Raw genomic sequence first — 18,996 nt, forward strand, 5'->3', positions numbered from 1 at the left:
GTTTTTATAGGTGAATTGAAGTTTGATAAATAAGTTTACCTAATTAGTGACTAATTAAGGTATAAGAACTAAATCGTAAAAATCGTAAAAATTAACCACTATTGGTTTTATTAGTTAAAAAGGTTTATATGGTGATATTGCAAGGGTTAAAATGACAAATTGACCACCTTAACATAATAGTGGACGGTAGATGTATAATTTTGGTGAACTACATGATTAAAATTTAAATAAAATATTATTAAAGGTTAAAATAATAAGAATAAACAAAGGAAAAGGTTGTCATCTTCTCCCTTCAACCATTCACCACCGAAATATCACCATTGAAAGAAAAGCTCCAAATTCTTTAAACATTTCGCCATTTGCATGTTAGTGGTTTCTAAACCCATTTTTTTGTAAATTTTATGGTTTTGATATTGTTGTAACTTGATTTAGCTAAATCGTACCTCCATTTTCAAAACTATTAAAGTTTTAAAATGTTTTCATTGATGGTTTTTTATGTTTAATGTTAGGATTTGAAGCTTAGAAATGTAATAGGACTAATTTGTAAAGTGAAATTTGTTAGTTTTGAGTTTAGGGACTAAAATGAAAATATTTTGAAATTAACATGAAATTTTTATAATTATTGAATTTAGAGGGTTGTTCAGGGATGAAATTGAAATCGAATGAAAATAGGGCTTAAATATGAAAATTATGATAGTTTTAGTTTTAGGGACTAAATTGAATAAAATGCAAAACTTTAGGGGCATCCAAATGATGAAATTGAGCTGATATATGTTTATAATAGGATGAAATAAAAAGGTCGAAATTACAGGAATTGGACCAAATCAGAATTAATAGAGGAAAAAGGTGAATTTGCTTATTAGTCTTTAGAGAGTTAACCATTTGCTTTTTTTTTCCAGGTAAGTGCACATAGTATGATAGTATTTAAATTGTTTTACATTTGATTTGTGAATTTGTAATTGTTTGATAGTAGTTTGAATTATTCACAACGTAGTACAACGGGTGAGTCATGGACTAAATCGTAGAGAAATGATAAGTTGATGGATAAAATTTAATATGATGAATTTAAATTTGAGAGAAAAATGAATTGATAGTTCGTTATAACTAATCAAACCATATCAGTATGAAATTGATCGATTGTTTATGGTAAGGACTAAATTGAATTGATTTGAGAATTATATTATATTGATGTAAATGCAAAATTGATTTTTGTATTGAGAATAATTATGTTGATATATTGGTATGTATTGATGATTGGCTATTGAACAATATTATTGAATAAAGAAATTGGCATATAATGGAAATTGAGTTAGATATAGTTGGTATGCCATAGGATAGGAAGAGTTTAGGGTTATTACAACTATAAGTTGATGAGTGCTGGGCACACCTAATTGTTAGTTAAACCGACCAGCGTTGGGCACAACTTACTATTTCAAATTTATCTGATATGCACTGGATGTTAAATTGGTGTGATTGGTTGGATTCGTGTATCCGTTCGAGTCTGAGTCAGGTTAATAGGGATGTGAATGTGATATCTGATAAATGATATATATAATTGGATTGGTAATGTGATTTGGTAATATAAAGATCATGCAAACTGGATTTTCGAGCTGGAGGGCCGTTATGAATTTATGATGAATCAAGCATTGTAATTTGGAAAATGACATGTTGATATTATCGTATAATATGAAACGAATAAAATTATAACATCAATGATACTAAAACGTTAATATGGTATATTCTTTAAATTGATTAATTGAATCATGTATACATTGGTTTAGGTAGTACTATTGATACTATTACTAGTATTTATAAATTGAAATGTTGATTGAATTATGGAAATAATATTGAGTTGTTGATTTCATGCGATTGGTATTAAATCGAATTGATATTGTTAAAGTTTGAATTACTATAGGATTTGATTATATGATGAACTACCTTATTGATTTATGATTGCCATGTTTAGGCAAAATTATCGAGTTGAATAGCTTGTTGTGTTAAATCGTAAAATGAAGTAAGATGTAGTTTAAATATTAATGAACTTACTAAGCATTTGTAATCCTTACCCTCTTGTTTCCTTTTTCTTATAGATTTCCAACTTGCAGAACATGTCAGGTAGATCATTGAGAAGCTCACACTATCATGTTGTTGACTTAATAATCTTTAACGTTGCTCGATTTTTTGGCATGTATATAGGTGATTTGTGTTTTGGTCAATCTTAAATGTAGTTTGTATTTTGAATTGTTACTTGTCCTGTACATAGGTTGATATGTATAAGTGTTTTACATGATTGATAATGGTCTTGAAGGTGCATATTATATTTACATGTTTTGTATCTTAGTATATATATGTGTGTGTATGGTGATGAAAGCCAATGGTTTGTTTATTCTTGAGAATGACTAGATGCATAGGTGATTAATATAGAAAAGAATGGATAAGAAATGTGTACTTGATTTCAATAATATAAAAGGTATAAATGGAGATGTCATATGTGTACATATATGAGGTACATTTGTAAGTTGATTTGTATGGACTAAAGTGTTCTTGTTGAGGGGTTACTTAATGCCAATATGGTATGATAATTGGCATTGGTGGTTGATGTTAAATGAATGTTTTACATAAGTGAGAAGGTTGAGTAATGTTGTTCTTGTTGAGGGGTTACTTAGTCCTGAGAGCATGCTTTTCTAAATCAATCAATAAGTCATACAGTCAGTGGAATAAGGTATACCTGAATTTTGGCAGGCTCTACTAGCTATAAAATGTCTCATTATTTCATATAAGCAGTATCATATAATTTAAGCAGTAGCTTTAACCAAACAAGCAAACACAAAGATTAAAAAGTCTCAAAAATTAAACAGCCCAAAAAGTCCATTTACAACCCTTGAAAAATGTTTTATAAATTGTCCCAAATTATCTAGGTCCCATTCTAAGTCCCCAACCCAGAATGTCCCACAATGCCTTCTTGGGGTTTTATAAGCTCAACGCACATACTGTAGAAAGAAAATTTGTGCGATGGATCACTAAATTGCCACCCTCTTCACTATTTCATGCACTACTTATCTTAAAGGGAAAATAAAGTAAAGGGATGAGCTTGGGAAAGCTTAGTGAATACACATGCGTACAACACAAGAGAACACATCAATAGTTCACATACCAAATAACTCACTTACAGACAGATTGCATATAACAGTTCACACATAAACAATTTTACATGTAAGTGATTTGCATACAAACAATACGTATATCATTAATTCACATATAATCAACCACTTTTAGTTTAGTGATATATTAGAAATTCGTGAAAGAAAACATAATTAAATAATATACTCATTGGATAAATGAATCTCCCAAACACACCCTAATACTCATAGAGTCACTCAAATCGCCATATAAGTGCAGTGCGAAAGCTCACACTCTCCGTAAAACACACCCTTACAATCCTCGGTGAATGGAGCATTGCTCGACATTCCCTTATTTCTCCATCGAATCACCAGGCCACAATGCCTTATCACATAATATGGGCTATCATTCACAATCTTAAGGCACGTCAACTATATCCAATGGTTTCAAAAATTCACAATACCAACATATCACAATAATACACATTTACAAATTAAGTCATTTTAGGCTCACAATTTTAACAGAGCTCGTAGTACCACAACACGTCATAATATAGTTCGCAAAGCATTTAGCTCGCATATACAAAACATCAAGCATAAAATAACAGGGTTCACATATGACATATGTTCGCATGTAATATGTTTTCATAATATTTTATGTACATACATCATAATAGATTTAAAGTTCACACACTATCTGTATACATTTATATATTAAATAATACAAGAACCCATTTAGTGCAAAGATATGTATATATATTGTTTATAAAGAAGCCTGCACATGCATTCATTGTACAAAACCCTTTTTACATCATGATTATCTATTATATAAGTATGCGTACCCTCTTAGCTAAATAATATATATTACTTATAATAAAACCACCACTTGCATTTATAATATATGACAACCCTTTTTTCAACATGTATATATATTATATAAATTAAAACCCACAACACCTATATTTATATATAATATATAATAGTTCGCACCAATTATATCACAAAGCTTTAAACATTGAGCTCGCACTCACTTATAGGCTCACACAATTTAAAAGCATGGTTCACAGATCACAACTCAGAGCTCACATCAAATTATCACAGGGTTCGAATGAAAATCTAGTAGGGGTCGTATGTACATGCCAAGGTTCACACATTAAATAAAAGGGTTCGCACATCTTACTTGACTTCTTGTTGTGCACAACCTCGTTTTCAAGTGCAGTACACAAAGTACTAACCTTGGTTCACCACAACATTGATTATGTGACCTTTTCATTGCTTTGTCTCTATTAGTTGATGCTCCCCCAGTATTTTTAGCTTCGCATGAACAAATACACATCACATTTTATCTAAAACAATTTAATTCATTCACTACTCAACAAAAGCCCACTACTTACGTTATCTTCTACAAGGTTTTATTGTTCTAATACTTACCTCATTTCCTAACTTTTAAACCCTTCTAACTTACATGTATTTGCAGATCTAGACTATTAATTAAAGGTAACCCTGCTAAACTTTATTCTTTCAAAAATAATCACTGTTCATCGTCTTCCTCAAGAGTAAAATCCTTCGATTTATATGTTTTCTTAAAAACTTTTGCTAAATCGGATCGCAAACCTTTATTTTTATTAAAGCTCTTTGAAAATAATTTTAGAAGACATTTCATAGCTTTGCCAGCTTCGATCCACTATTTTCTTTAAGCCAAACATTTACAAAAAACAAAAAAAAAACAAAGATTTTTTATAATTCCTATCTATAACTTAAATACTCTAGTCAAAAGTATTTCATGCGGATTTGATATGAAAATAGATTGTTTACCTTCGATCTAGCTATCCCTCGGAACTTCTGAGTGGTCTGCTCAATAACAGAACCAAAGTTTAAGAAGAAAAATGGTGTTTAGTTGTTTAGAAAATATAATGCACAAGAAAATTTTAAAGGAAAATTAACTACCAGATGCAATAAATTTTAAAGTGAAGAAAGTGTGAAAAGAAAGAAAAAAATAACAAAAAAAGAAATTAAAACATGAGGAAGAAAATGAGCAGTGTTGGCTTTTATAGCCAAATTCATTAATAAAATTGGTTTATTTATCCTATAGATACCTCCTAATTTTACCTTTGTTTTAATAAATCCCCAGTAACCATTAGTCCTAATATACCTATTTAAGTTCTCTACTTTAGCTTCTATTCTTTTTAAGTCCTAATTACTAACGTGTTTTCTATTTACTCTTACTTTAATCTATAATTTAATGCGAATACTATTGTCCCTAAAATCACTTGAACCAAATAAATAAGGATACTATTGTCTTATCACATCATTGGTTTCTCAAGTAGCTTCTTCAGTCTTGTGGTTACACCACAAAATCTTTACCAAAGGTATGCTTTTATTACGCAACACCTTAACCTCATGAGCTAAGATCTCAACTGGTTTCTCTTCATAAGTAAGACCAGGTCGAACCTTGATCTCCTTAATCGAAACAACATGTGACGGATCAGAACGATACTTACGTAATAGAGACACATGAAATACATCGTTAATATGCTTAAGTTCAATCGGTAATTTGAGTCGATATGCTACTGATCCCATCCTCTTAATAACCTCGTAAGGCCCAATAAATCTCGGACTCAACTTCCCTTTTTGTTCAAATCTTAGAACTTTCTTCCAAGGTGAAACCATAAGGAACACTCGATCCCCAACCTGAAACTCGATGTCACGATGTTTTAGATTTGCATAAGACTTTTTCCTATTAGAAGTGGCTTTCAGTCTATCACCAATCAGTTTCACCTTCTCCGCAGTCTCCCGAATCAAAGAGGAGTTTTACATCTCCTACCATATAGTGCCTTGAACGGTGCCATATGAATACTCGATTGTTAACTATTATTATAAGCAAATTCCCCTAAAGGCAGATATTGCTCCCAACTACCACCAAACTCGATGACATAGCTGCGCAACATATCCTCATAATAAGTACACACTACTAGAAAATATGCACTCTTGGAGAATCGATCAACAATTACCCAAATCAAATCTTTCTTCGCCGGAGTCAGTGGCAAATCGAAAACAAAATCCATCGTGGTCCTCTCCCACTTCCATTCCAAAATCTGTATTGATTGCAACAAACCTGAAGGATGTTGATGTTCCACTTTCACCTTCTAATAAACTATACAACGGCCCATGAAATCGGTAACATCCCGCTTCAATCTAGGCCACCAATACAACTCCTTAAGATCCCGATACATCTTCATACTACCAGGGTGCATAGCATAGGGGCTACTATGCACCTTAGTAAGAATCGCATGTGTAAGTTCTTCATCAATAGGAACACATAGTCTCCCACGGAAACTCAAGATGCCATTAGAGTTTAGCTCAAACTCTCCACCGCTACCATCCTTAACTTAATGAATCTTTTTCACTAAGAACTCATCCACTAATTGCCTATCCTTAATTTGACTAGACAAAGTTAGCTTCACCTGAAGCTCGACCAACAACCCACCATCACTGGTTAAACTCAACCGTGCAAACATGACTCACAATTCAACCATCGACTTTCAAATTAAAGTATCAGCAACCACATTCGTTTTGCTAGGGTGATATTCAATCACACAATCATAATCTTTTAGCAACTCAATCCAGTGCCTTTATCTCAAGTTCAACTCATTCTGGGATAAGAGATACTTAAGACTCTTGTGATAGGTGTAGATAACACACCTCTCACCATAAAGATAGTAATGCCAAACCTTGAGTGCAAAGACTACAACAACTATCTCCAAATCATGGGTTGGGTAATTACGCTCATGTGGCCTCAACTGTTTTGAAGCATATGCTACCACCTTCCTATCCTGCATTAATACACATCTGAGTCTTGTATACGATGCATCACTATAGACAACACATTCTTTTCTAGACTTAGGTTGAACCAACACTAGCGCATCGGTCAACATTGTTTTTAGCTTATCAAAACATTTTTGTCTTTCCTCAGTCCACTCAAATAGCTCATTCTTCTGAAGTGGTTTCATTAAGGGTGCAGCTATAATGGAGAACCCCTCAATGAATCTACGATAGTACCCGCTAATCCACGAAAACTACGGACCTTAGTAATGCTCTTCGTTTGCTTCCACTCTAAAATAGCCTCAACCTTCTTTAGATCCACACAAATCCCTTTTGAAGACACCACATGCCCAAGAAACATCACTTCTCAAAGCTAGAACTCGCACTTACTTAACTTCGAATACAACTATTTCTCTTACAAAATATAAAAAACAACCAGTAGATGTGCATCATGATCATCCTCGGTAAGAGAATACATGAGAAAATCATCTATAAAACAACTACAAATTGATCCAGATACAAGTGAAAAACTCGATTCATTAGGTCCATGAACATTGCAGGTGCATCCGTCAATCCAAACGGCATAACCAGAAACTCAAAATACCCGTATTGATTTCTAAACACAGTCTTTAGGACATCAGCCTCTTTCACTTTGGTTTGATAATACCCAGACCTCAAATCAATCTTCGAAAACACCATCACTCCCTTGAACTGATCAAATAGGTCATCAATACGAGACAAGAGATGCTTATTCTTGATAGTTAGCTTGTTCAACTATTGATAATCAATACACAATCTCAAGATACCAATACACAATCGCAAGATACCATCTTTCCTTTTTACAAATAACACAGGTGCACCCCAAAGAGATACGCTCAATCGAATAAACCCCCAATCCAATAGTTATTACAACTAGATCTTCAGCTCTTTGACTTCTTTCAGTGCCATGCGATAAGGTGTAATGGACACCGGTGCGGTACCAAGATAAACTTCAATATCGAACTCAAATTCTCGATCTGGCGGCAAACTAGGTAACTCTTCTAGAAAAATGTCAAGAAAATTCTTCATAGCGCGGATATCTTAAACTCCCAAACCTTTACTCCCAAAATTAAGAACATAGGCTAAGTAAGCTTCACAACCATTACTCATAAGCTTTTCAGCCTTAGTCATGGTCACTACATTAGAGAAGAATTTCGGTCTCTCTCCTATGATTACAAACTCTAATCCACCTCGACTCTCAAATTAAGACACTTCGTCTCGAAATTGATTATTGCCCTATGCTCTGTCAACCAATCCATCCCGAGAATTACGTTAAACTCATAAAATGATAGCTCCATCAGATCCACGGGAAAAGTGTATCCTTGTATTGCCAACGAACACCTTCAAAACACTTGATCGACTAAAAAGCTTCCTCCTAGCGAACTCGTCATTACCATTCCATGACTAATGGTCTCTACTGGAACCACTAACTCACCCGCCAAATCGCTTACAATATATGAATGAGTAGAACCCGGATCTATCAGCGTCGTCGAGCGCTCTTGTGGCTCTCTCATAGCATAAACACAAGCAAGTCCACTCGACTCTGTCAATGCAGCTATAGTATGGGCGACTGATTTCTGACCCATTGATCTCCCATTACCACCACGACCTCAGCCTCAGCCTCTAGCAAATACTGTAGTCTAGACCATCTCATCTCTTATCAGGCAGTTATGAATTCGATGCTCCTTTGACCCGTAGTGCAAACATGCCTCAAACACCCTCCAGCACATTCTTGGATACCTACGCTCGCAGTGTTGACACACCGAAAACCAGGCTGATCCACCCGAAGCAACTATTGTTGTACTTTGCAGTTTGGTGTAACTCGAATGAGAATCCCACTGATCATTCCTATTGAACCTCTGAATCTCTCGACCTCTATTGTCTGGCCTCCCCGATGACTCTGACCTGTCAAAGCCATTCTTCTTAGTCTTAGTGGCAACCAATCTAGGTGGCTCAGCCGGCGTCTCCTCCACAATTTTAGCCCTTTCGACCAAATCATCGAAGACCTCTAGGCTTTATGCTACTAGGTATACTCGAATATCCTGATTTAGCCCAAATCAAAACCTCTTACACCTCTCATTCTCAAAGAACACCATCTCTGGAGCATACTGGCTGAGCTGCACAAACTCGAACTCATACTCAGCCATGGACATGGTTATCTGAACCATATCCAAAAACTCTCTCTTCCTTGTATCTAGGTACTTCTCTCTCAAGTACTTCTTTCAGAAGGACTCCAAAAGAACTCCCAAGTCAAATGATCAGTAGTGGTCCCCCTATTTACTGTATTTCACCAACGATGAGCTTTACCATTTAGTAAGGATACGATGAAACCTAATTTATCCTTACTCGAGCATCCTATGTGCTTAAGAATCCTCTCAACACTCTCCAACCAATATTCAGCAATCGTCAGATCAGCTCCTTTTGCTCCTCAAAATTCTTTACCGCTCATGGCCCAGAGTCATTTGAGTGGCAAACCTCTAGCAGCTGGGGCAGGGTTCCCACCGACTATACTTTGGAATGCCCTAATCAGTGCTTAGACCAAGGGTTCGAAACTAGTTCTAGGTGTAGCTTGTCCCAAAAGTGGTTCTACCGGTGCATTCGCAGCCAGACGCCCACGTCTAAGAGGCATCTCTAACTATTTTTTACTTTAATTTAAAGAAAAATGGGAAAGTGAGAAGTGGCAAGTGATTCAAAGTAATGTTTTTAAGAAAACATTTTCAAGAAGGCAATGTTTTCATGTTCCTACCCCATTTACAACTAATTTCACCCTAGATTGTTTTTGTCCAAAAATGTTAAAACTTTTATTTATTTATAAAAAAACCCCATTTATTTATATTATTATCTTATATATATGTAAACCTGGCTCTAATACCACTAAATGTGACACCCAAACCCGGTCAGGACGGCCCGACCTAAATTTTGAGCGACACATTAGCCACTGAGATGACTCTTCGTTAAACATCTACAATTCACACCAACCATCCTTACTCATTATACATATACAAAATATTTCATACAAGCATTTAGTCCTAAGAGCATGTTTTTCTAAATCAAACAATAAGTCACACAATCAGTGGAATAAGGCGTACCTGAATTTCAGTAGGCTCTACTACCTACAAAATGTCTCGTTAGTTTGCATAAGCAGTATCATATAATTCAAGCAGCAATTTTAACCAAACAAGCAAACACAGAGATTAAAAAGTCCCAAAAATTAAACAGTCTGAAAAGTCCATTTACAACCCTTGAAAAATGTTTTTTAAATTGTCCTAAATTATCTAGGTCCCATTCCAAGTCTTTAGTTCGGGAATCTCTCACATTGCCTTCTTGGGGTTTTATAATCTTGGCGCACATACTGTAGAAAGAAAATTTGTGCGATGGATCACTAAACTGCCACCCTCCTCACTAACCTGTGCACTACTTATCTAAAAGGGAAAACAAAGTAAATGGATGAGGTTGGGAAAGCTCAATGAATACACATGTGTACAACACAAGAAAACACAAAAATAATTTGCGTACCAAACAACTCACTTACAAACATATCGCATATAACAATTTGCACATAAACAGTTTAGTGAGTGAGTTGTTTGGTATGTGGATCCATTATTTTTTAAGCCAAACAGCTTATAAAAAAAGATTTTTTATAATTCCTATCTATACTGTGAATACTCTAGTCAAAAGCATTTCATGCTGATTTGATATGAAATAGATTGTTTACTTTCTATCTAGCTATCCTTCAGAACTCCCGAGTGGTCCGCTCAATAACCGAACCAAAGTTTAAGAAAAAAATGGTGTTTGGTTGCTTAGAAAATATAATGCGCAAGAAAATTTTGAAGGAAAATTAGCTACCAGATGCAACAACTTTTGAAGTGAAGAAAGTGTGAAAAGAAAGAAATTAAAAAAAAAAGAAATTAAAACGTGAGGAAGAAAATGATTAGTGTTGACTTTTATAGCCAAATTCATTTATAAAATTAGTTTATTTATCCTATAGATCCCTCATAATTTTACCCTTTTTTAATAAATACCCCACTAACCATTAGTCCTAATTTACATGTTTAAGTTATCTACTTTAGCTACTATACCTTTTAATCCTAATTACTAATATGTTTTCTATTTGCTCTATTTTTAATCTATAACTTAATGTCAATATTGCAGACCCAGTTTCCTAGATGTGATAAATGTTGATTGAATAGTATATGTCCTTAGTCTAATTGGAAATGAGCAAATCGATTAAAAGACTATATGTTGTATATCAAGTCCAGTTAGGGATATACCTCGTCTTAGGTACCGGAGCAGATGACTCTCAGAAGATAAAGACATAGATCTAACTAATTAGACTGATAGTACATCGAACAAAACCTATGTAGAATAGATCCTAGATATGTTTGTGGATTTATTCACTTGTGATGTTCATAGTGTAAAATTCCTTAATCTAAGTGAATGATTGACTATGTATGCGTGACTTGTATACTTTGATGTAAATGAAAGCTTGAGTTAAAATAGATAATGAATCAAAAGCTGGTATGTTGGGTATACAACTTTTGCAGTATGTAACATCATTCAACAACTATGGAATTCATAACCTAATGAAGGGTAAATGGTATCCTCTCATCGGCATTATATTATACATAAAAAGTAAACAAGACTAGGATCATTTGTCTTTGTGATAAATGATTTAATTAATATTTTTATAGTAATTAACTTTTCATAAAGGAAGATGTAATGATTACCATGAGATAAAATAAGATTATATTGGGAGAACAGATTTATCCTAAAGAGATTAAGGATATCCTATGAGGGTAATATACTTATGACAAGGCCATTGGACGATCATTTATTAAGTAGCTTTCGTAATGGTATATAATATGAGCGAGCTCAGTCACGATAGTTTAGTGCAATTACTTCGTGACTAAATAATGTTATAATTAATAGACAAAAGCTGGAACTTAATTTATAAATTATTTTATCCCTAATCATATATGTCTAATCGGTCCTTCTACTAGCTCAAGATAACTATAAGTGACTTGCATGTATAACCAATTAATAGAAATGAATGGAATCAATTAAGTAAGATAAATAGATCACATATATCACTATTCTCAAGTGAATATGTTTTCTCGCTAAGTACAAAAATGAATTGAGAATTAATTTAAGGTTCTTCAATTATTATTTAATTATAATATTGAAGTTCATAGATGGAATTAAATTAATTAGTCATTATGAATTTGATTGAATCAGAAATTAAATATATTTTCTCATAGATTCTATTACGTTAAAGTTGCTATGATTTTAATGGAATTAGAAGTGGGTTGAGAAAATTATTTAATTAAGAAATTAATTTAGTTAATTTAATTAATTAAATTGATTGATTAAATAATATTTATTTTGGGTAATCGAAGATAAATATTGGATTGAATAAATTAAAAAATGTTGGGTTAAAAGTCCATGAAGCACATATAATTGGACTCAATACATGAAAGGCCCAATATGGCTTTGTGTATGACAAGGGGCAACAAACTCTAGTATATCTTGGGGTGTGTCACCACCTCTTTCTCCTACTTTTAGAGTATGAATGTGTTTTTTTATTAACATAATATTATTTATTCAAGACTTATTCAACTAGAACTCTATATATAAATAGAGTATCAGTAGAGCTATTTACACACATTCCATACATTGTTATTCTACCAGAAAGTAGTGGTAATTTATTTGCGAAGAATAAATTCTATTTTTTGGGAATTGTGAATAACTATCAATTTATAGAGAGATTTACTTTTCCATTGAAAGTAAGTAAATAGTTTCATTCGGTGACTTGGTTCGTGTTGTTTGAACCCACACTCGACACAATTTGTGGTTCGAGGATAGAGGAGAAGATCATTTGGTTGAAATCCTGGATTGACTTTAGTACACCTTACAAAAAGCACAAGTATAATTCTAGTTTAGGTTTATTGATATAAATAACACAATGACTTGTTTTAAGCAAAAATTTAAACTTCCTTTATAACTAAATAATTGATTTCTTAATCGAATTTTTTCAACATCTATAGCATGTACCAAAACATCATATAAGCAAAACAACATAAGTTTCGTTACAAACATCTATAAAGATGATGTAAAGGCGTAGGTATATTCCAAAAGCTACTAAAATGGCCAAAACGTCTTTACAAAACAATCAATCCACTAAGACCTTGAAAATGATGTTGTTCAACTCTGAGAATCACTCTTTCTTAGCTCAAATGATCAAACTGAAATTGTTAAGAGGGGGATGAATTGACTTTTAAAAATTTAGGAAAGCTAGAGAGAAATGATAGAATATTGAACACAACAATTTAGAGCGGTTCGGCCCCAATTACCTACTCTACTACCTTAGCTTTCCACAACTAAGGATTTTCCCAAATTCACTAATTTGATCAACCTTTGAGGACAAATTTTAGCCTTACAACTCCCTTAAGGTTTTTACCCAAATCTTAAGACACAAACCCTCTCAAAGAGATACAAAGAAACAAACAAAGAAATAATCATTACAAGATCAATGTGTTTGCAAATTAAGCACAATTACAATGAAAAGACACTTGAACAAAAGAATGGAAATAAAAATCACAAGTGTATGAAAGAAAGATATAGAATTATTTGGCACAAATGTTGTTTGATTGATGATTTTTGTTTGAGTATGCTTTTTTGTTATTGTAGGACCTTTGGAAGCTGATATTTATACCCCTAAATTGAATTCCAATGGCTGTGGTTTTTGGACATATGAATAGAGTCGTTGGGGATGTGAAAACCAGAGCATTTAATTTACCTACAACAGCAAGTATTGATACCAAATAAAAATGTATCAATATTTTTTGCAATAAATGTTAAATTTAATAATCATTGAAGCTGAAATATTGATACCAAACATATTTTATTGATACCATATAAAAGGTATCGATACCGAATCGATACTTAGTTGAATTTGTGAAAAACATAATGTCAATTTGGTACCATTTTTCTAAGGGGTATCGATATACTTGGCCAAAAAGGTATCGATACATTTGGGCATGAAGCTGTTCTAACTTGTTTGAAAAATATTTTGACAAGTTAAAAGAATTTTTACTTTGTTAAAATCATTTTAACTTGATTTTGAAGTTGATTTAAAAATTTTCTAAGGGTTCCAAGTCAAGATATAAAATTTTGTCTCTTAGAATTTAATTGAAAAATCATTTTGTCAATTTATTAAAAACACTTCAATTTATTATACCAAACATATTATCAAATAAAGCTTAGTTTAGCAATCTCCCCTTTTTAATATAACAAACATTTGGTAAATTTGTTTTGAATATATTGCTCCCCTTAATAAAAGTTATTTTCAATGTAAGGCCTAAATAAAAATTAACATACATTTTCAAAATTTGAGATTCATTTTACTTTGAAGAAAATGGTCACATAATTTGCATAAGGTAGCATAATATTAATCAATCAATTTACCTTTTCTTCTCCCATTTTTGTTATATCAAAAATAAAAATAAAGTTTGAGGAGAAAAGATGGTTTATTCAAAAAATATATGAAAAATGAATGAATATAAAAATAACATAAATAAAAATATATCAAAGTCTAGATCTCATCGAGATGATGTTAACTCTTGGTTGTCGACATTAGAGATGCAAATGACATATCTCATTATTCATTTTCCTTCGACAACTCTTGTAACATCCCAAAAATTTAAGTTCTAATTTGTTGGTTTTTTTCATGTGATTTGCTCTAGTTGGGCGGTTATGTGTTTGGTGTATTTGCTTGAGGTTTCATGTTCAAGTCTTCGTATACATAAGGAATATTTTATTCTTTTTATCAAGTTTGTGGATAAGTTTAGATTTAATTTAAACTCTTTTACAAATATTTGTTAGGTAGTGAGATAAGAATATCACGTGATTCTCCCTTGCCCTCATTTCACACCGTTACTTGCATTTCCTGCTATTGCACTATGTTCTTTCTTTTTCTTTCTTTTTCTTGTTCTTTCTTTTTTTCTTTACTTTTGATATTTTTGGTTCCTCTTGATTTGGGTTATCGTTTTATTTAATTTTGGTGGTGGTCGTCAGTAGGGTTTGATAATTTGGTTTTTTCGTAAGTTTGTTCAATATTTATTTTTCCTACGAGTGAAGTCTTTCATTTTGTTATTTTTTTTATCTTACTAAATTGGGTTTAAGTAAAGCGTTTTTCGATATTGATCGTTTGGATTATTTAGGTGAAGGTCATGGATCGATCAATGCTTGGGGTGTTGTTGTTTTCGTTCAAAGGTAAGTTTTGGTACTGATTTGAGGGTTGTGGTGTTTGTGTGGTATTCAATTGAGGTTTCGTTTGGTACTGTTATTGTGAAAAATCGAGGTATTTGTCCTTTAATCGTTCGTTTTTGTTACTGATCTGGTGCTCTATTTGACGCGTGTAGGTTCTAAAAATCTCGTGGTTGATTACTTGTTAAAATCAGATTAGGTGTGTAATGAAAAACTCGAAAAACAGCAAATGGCGAAAGCCACAAAACTACACAGTCGACGCCACACGGCCGTGTGCCAGGTCGTGTGCTAGGCCGTGTGTGACGCACAATCTGGGCTATTTGGGCCTTGTGGGCCACACGAGCTGGCCATTTAGGCCATATGGGCTCAAAACTTTAAAATTTTTCCTAGGACCGTAAACATCATTTGGATCGATCATAGGCCTTCCGTAAGGTCGGTATGTTTAGCAAAAATTTGTTGTAAATATGTATACTTGAAATGAATAAGAAAGGTAAAATCTATAATATGCTATGTTTATCTGAATATATATATGTTCTGTATCTACCATTATAAGCATGTACATCGTAGGCATATTTGATATCTGTTAGTTCTGCATTTGCATCTGGGACGGGGTTTTCTTATACAGAGGAAGTGTGGGCAGTTTAATAACCTACCGTATTTGGTGGCTTAACCATACATATTTCTGTAAACGGCGATAAATTGCCTAATAAACTGGCAGCTCAGCTGCAAATATTCTAAGAAGTGTCATACCGACACTATGTGGTGTGTAAGGTTGGATGGGTATATAATACCCCATATGGTGTGTTGGGATTATATTTCTACATCTGTTATGTTTTGAAAAACTCTATTTCTGATAAATATATAAATTTATAATTGATTGACTTTTGTGTAATTTGTTACACACTAAGTTATAAAAACTCACTTTTTGTTGTCTGTCACTTTCAGGTAATCTTCAAACTTAGGTGAGTCGGTGCGACGGGAGCTCGATTATAATAATATTTTCATAAATTTAATTTATTTAAATTTGGGTTTGAGAGTTTTGTAAATTTTGGACTGCTTGGACATTTTGGATTGTTTTTGGTTTTGAACTTTATTTATATTTTTCGCGTGATGTTGTTTAAACGTTTTATCGATGTAACACCCCTAACCCGTATCCTTCTCTAAAATAAGGTTATAGAGCATTACCGGAGTTTACAAATTAATTTTCAGACATTTCATTTCATCAAGCATTCATATTTATAATCAATCAAAATCAAAACATTTATGAGCTAACATTAACCAATTTAAATTATACAAGTCATTATAACCAGAATCAAATCATCCAAAATTACCAATAGAACCAATGGATAATGTGATATATCTCCAACAAGCTTCCAACCCAATCTAGTTTCCGATAATCATTTCAAAACATCTAATAATTATACCTATTACCAATAATAATTCAATTCCAATAATAATACACACACATATATAATATTCATTACCAAATAGCATTCACTTCTATGAAAATTATACAAAATATAGTTCATACGAACTTACCAAAGCTAAATTGTAGAAATAGCGAATTTAGGGACATTTTGAAAAATTTCTATTTTCTCAATTTCCACCCAATCTTGATCTAAGTTAATATTTCATTCAATTTACTAATTTAAATAATAAAACAATTCATTTCATGCAATTTGGTCACTTTTGACATTTTTACAAATTTACCCTTAAAGTTTCACATTTGTTCAATTTAGTCCCTGAACTTAAAACATGTAAATTGGTCATTTTAATGAAAACTCATGCTATTTGAATAATTATATATTTTCCTCCTCCTCCTCTCCATTCCACATCCTTAATGTATATGACATGCTTATATGTGACATTATCTATAATTTCACCATTTATTTATATATTCATTAAAAGCTGTCCACTTGAGTCATAGTCACTAAATTATTTATATATTGAGCTAAAAACTCCAAATTGTGATCCATTAATTTTATCTGAAACTAGACTCACATATCTTCTTACCATAAAATTTTCATAATTTTGGTTGAGTCAATAAGTACAGTTTATTCTTTAAAGTCACCTCTGTTCTGCTGTTTGATAATTCTGACCCTTCTTCACTAAAACTTAATTATCTCCTTGTAAAAAATTTGTATGATATCCATGTTTATTTATATCAAAATATACTCTTTAAGGATTTTAAACATATAAATTATAACCCATAATTATTTTTTTACAATATTTTATGATTTTCCAAAGTCAGAACAAGGGAACCCGAAATCATTCTGACCTTGTCTCACAAAATCTATTATATCTCATGATTTACAATTCCATTACTTACACCATTTCTTCTATGAAAAACTAGACTCAGTAAGATTTAATTCCATATTTTTTTCATCCTCTAATTTAATTTCCACAATTTATGGTGATTTTTCAAAGTTAACCTACTGCTGCTGTCCAAAACTGTTTTAGTGCAAAATGTTAATTACTAAGTTTATAACTTCCTTATTCCCTTTCTCTATAATATTTCCCATCACTTTCACTTATTTCTCTTCACTAATATATCAAGAATATAAGACTTTATATAAGAAAACTCTACTATAACATCTTTTCCATGCTATTTCAATAATATCAAACTTAAAAATATATTGAAATCTCAATGTTCTTACCTCGTCCTATTGATTTCAATCTTTAACTTGATTTTCTCTCTCCTCCAGCTTCAATTTCTTGAATCCAACTTGATATTCTAGCTCCCCATAGTCTCCTTGTTATTTTTCTCTCTTGATGGATATGGAAATTCTTTTGATTTCTAGGTGAAAATGGTAAGTTTTTGGAGGAAGGACCAAATTGTAAAGAAAGCAAAACTTTCCTTCTTTCTCTCTTCTCCTCACGTTGGATGCATGGAAGATGATGGGTTGGTTGCTTTTCATCTTTCTTTCCACATATATATATATATATACTAAATAAATTAATAATAAAATAATAAAATATCATTTAAAAATCAAATTAAAATATTAATAAACTAATATTTATTTAATTAATTAATCTAAAATATCACCAACATCATCATTGCCTTCTAGATTTCTCTCTCTTCTAATTGACCATTTTGCCTTTATGTTCTTTTAAAATTTCATCCTTGAGTCATCACTTAATTTGGTAAAATTACGATTTAGTCCCTCAAAATTCTTCACCTTTTCAATTTGGTCCTAATTCATCCATTTTCCTTGGTTTCTAGATTATTCTACCCTTAAAATATTTTCACTATTGGTCCTTCAACTTTTTCATATTTACACTTTAACCCCTTAAATTTTGAGTATTTACTCTTGGGCCACAAACTTTTCTCACTTTTGCGATTTAGTCCGTTCTTGAATTAATATGTCATAATATACTTCTCAATGTTGACATAACTCAAAATTACCCTTTTTATCACTTTATTTCCTTATTTTACTATATCAAGAATATTATCTTACTTTCTTACTGTAGTAATTTTTTTTGGTATTACAATCGACAATGTTCATTTTCTACAAAACAAATAATTTCAAAACAACAAATTGTGTTTTCCAAAATTCAACTTTCTAATAATTTCCGCTGCAAAGTTATTCACTTTTAGAAGAATGTAAACAAACAACGTTTTCAATAAAACAACTAAGTAAGATTTGCTTTCAAATAAACCGAGTTTTTTGTGTAAATAGAGTTTACAATGTTTTACATAACATCTCCAGATTTGGCTGTAACTTCTAGGTCGGGTTTGGGGTGTTACACC

At 32.3% G+C, this 18,996-nt stretch overlaps 1 long non-coding RNA gene across 1 annotated transcript; it reads right to left on the reverse strand.

Moving 5' to 3' along the window:
• Positions 1-2,833: 2,833 nt before the first annotated feature.
• Positions 2,834-5,135, reverse strand: LOC105788034 (uncharacterized). Its single transcript, XR_001131790.2, has 2 exons — positions 4,935-5,135; positions 2,834-4,433 (listed from the first exon to the last, which is right to left on the reverse strand). It is a non-coding gene; the product is annotated as an uncharacterized LOC105788034 (long non-coding RNA).
• Between the last annotated feature and the right edge of the window lie 13,861 nt (positions 5,136-18,996).

The sequence above is a fragment of the Gossypium raimondii genome, chromosome 2, assembly GCF_025698545.1.
Source record: "Gossypium raimondii isolate GPD5lz chromosome 2, ASM2569854v1, whole genome shotgun sequence".
Taxonomy (NCBI): domain Eukaryota; kingdom Viridiplantae; phylum Streptophyta; class Magnoliopsida; order Malvales; family Malvaceae; genus Gossypium; species Gossypium raimondii.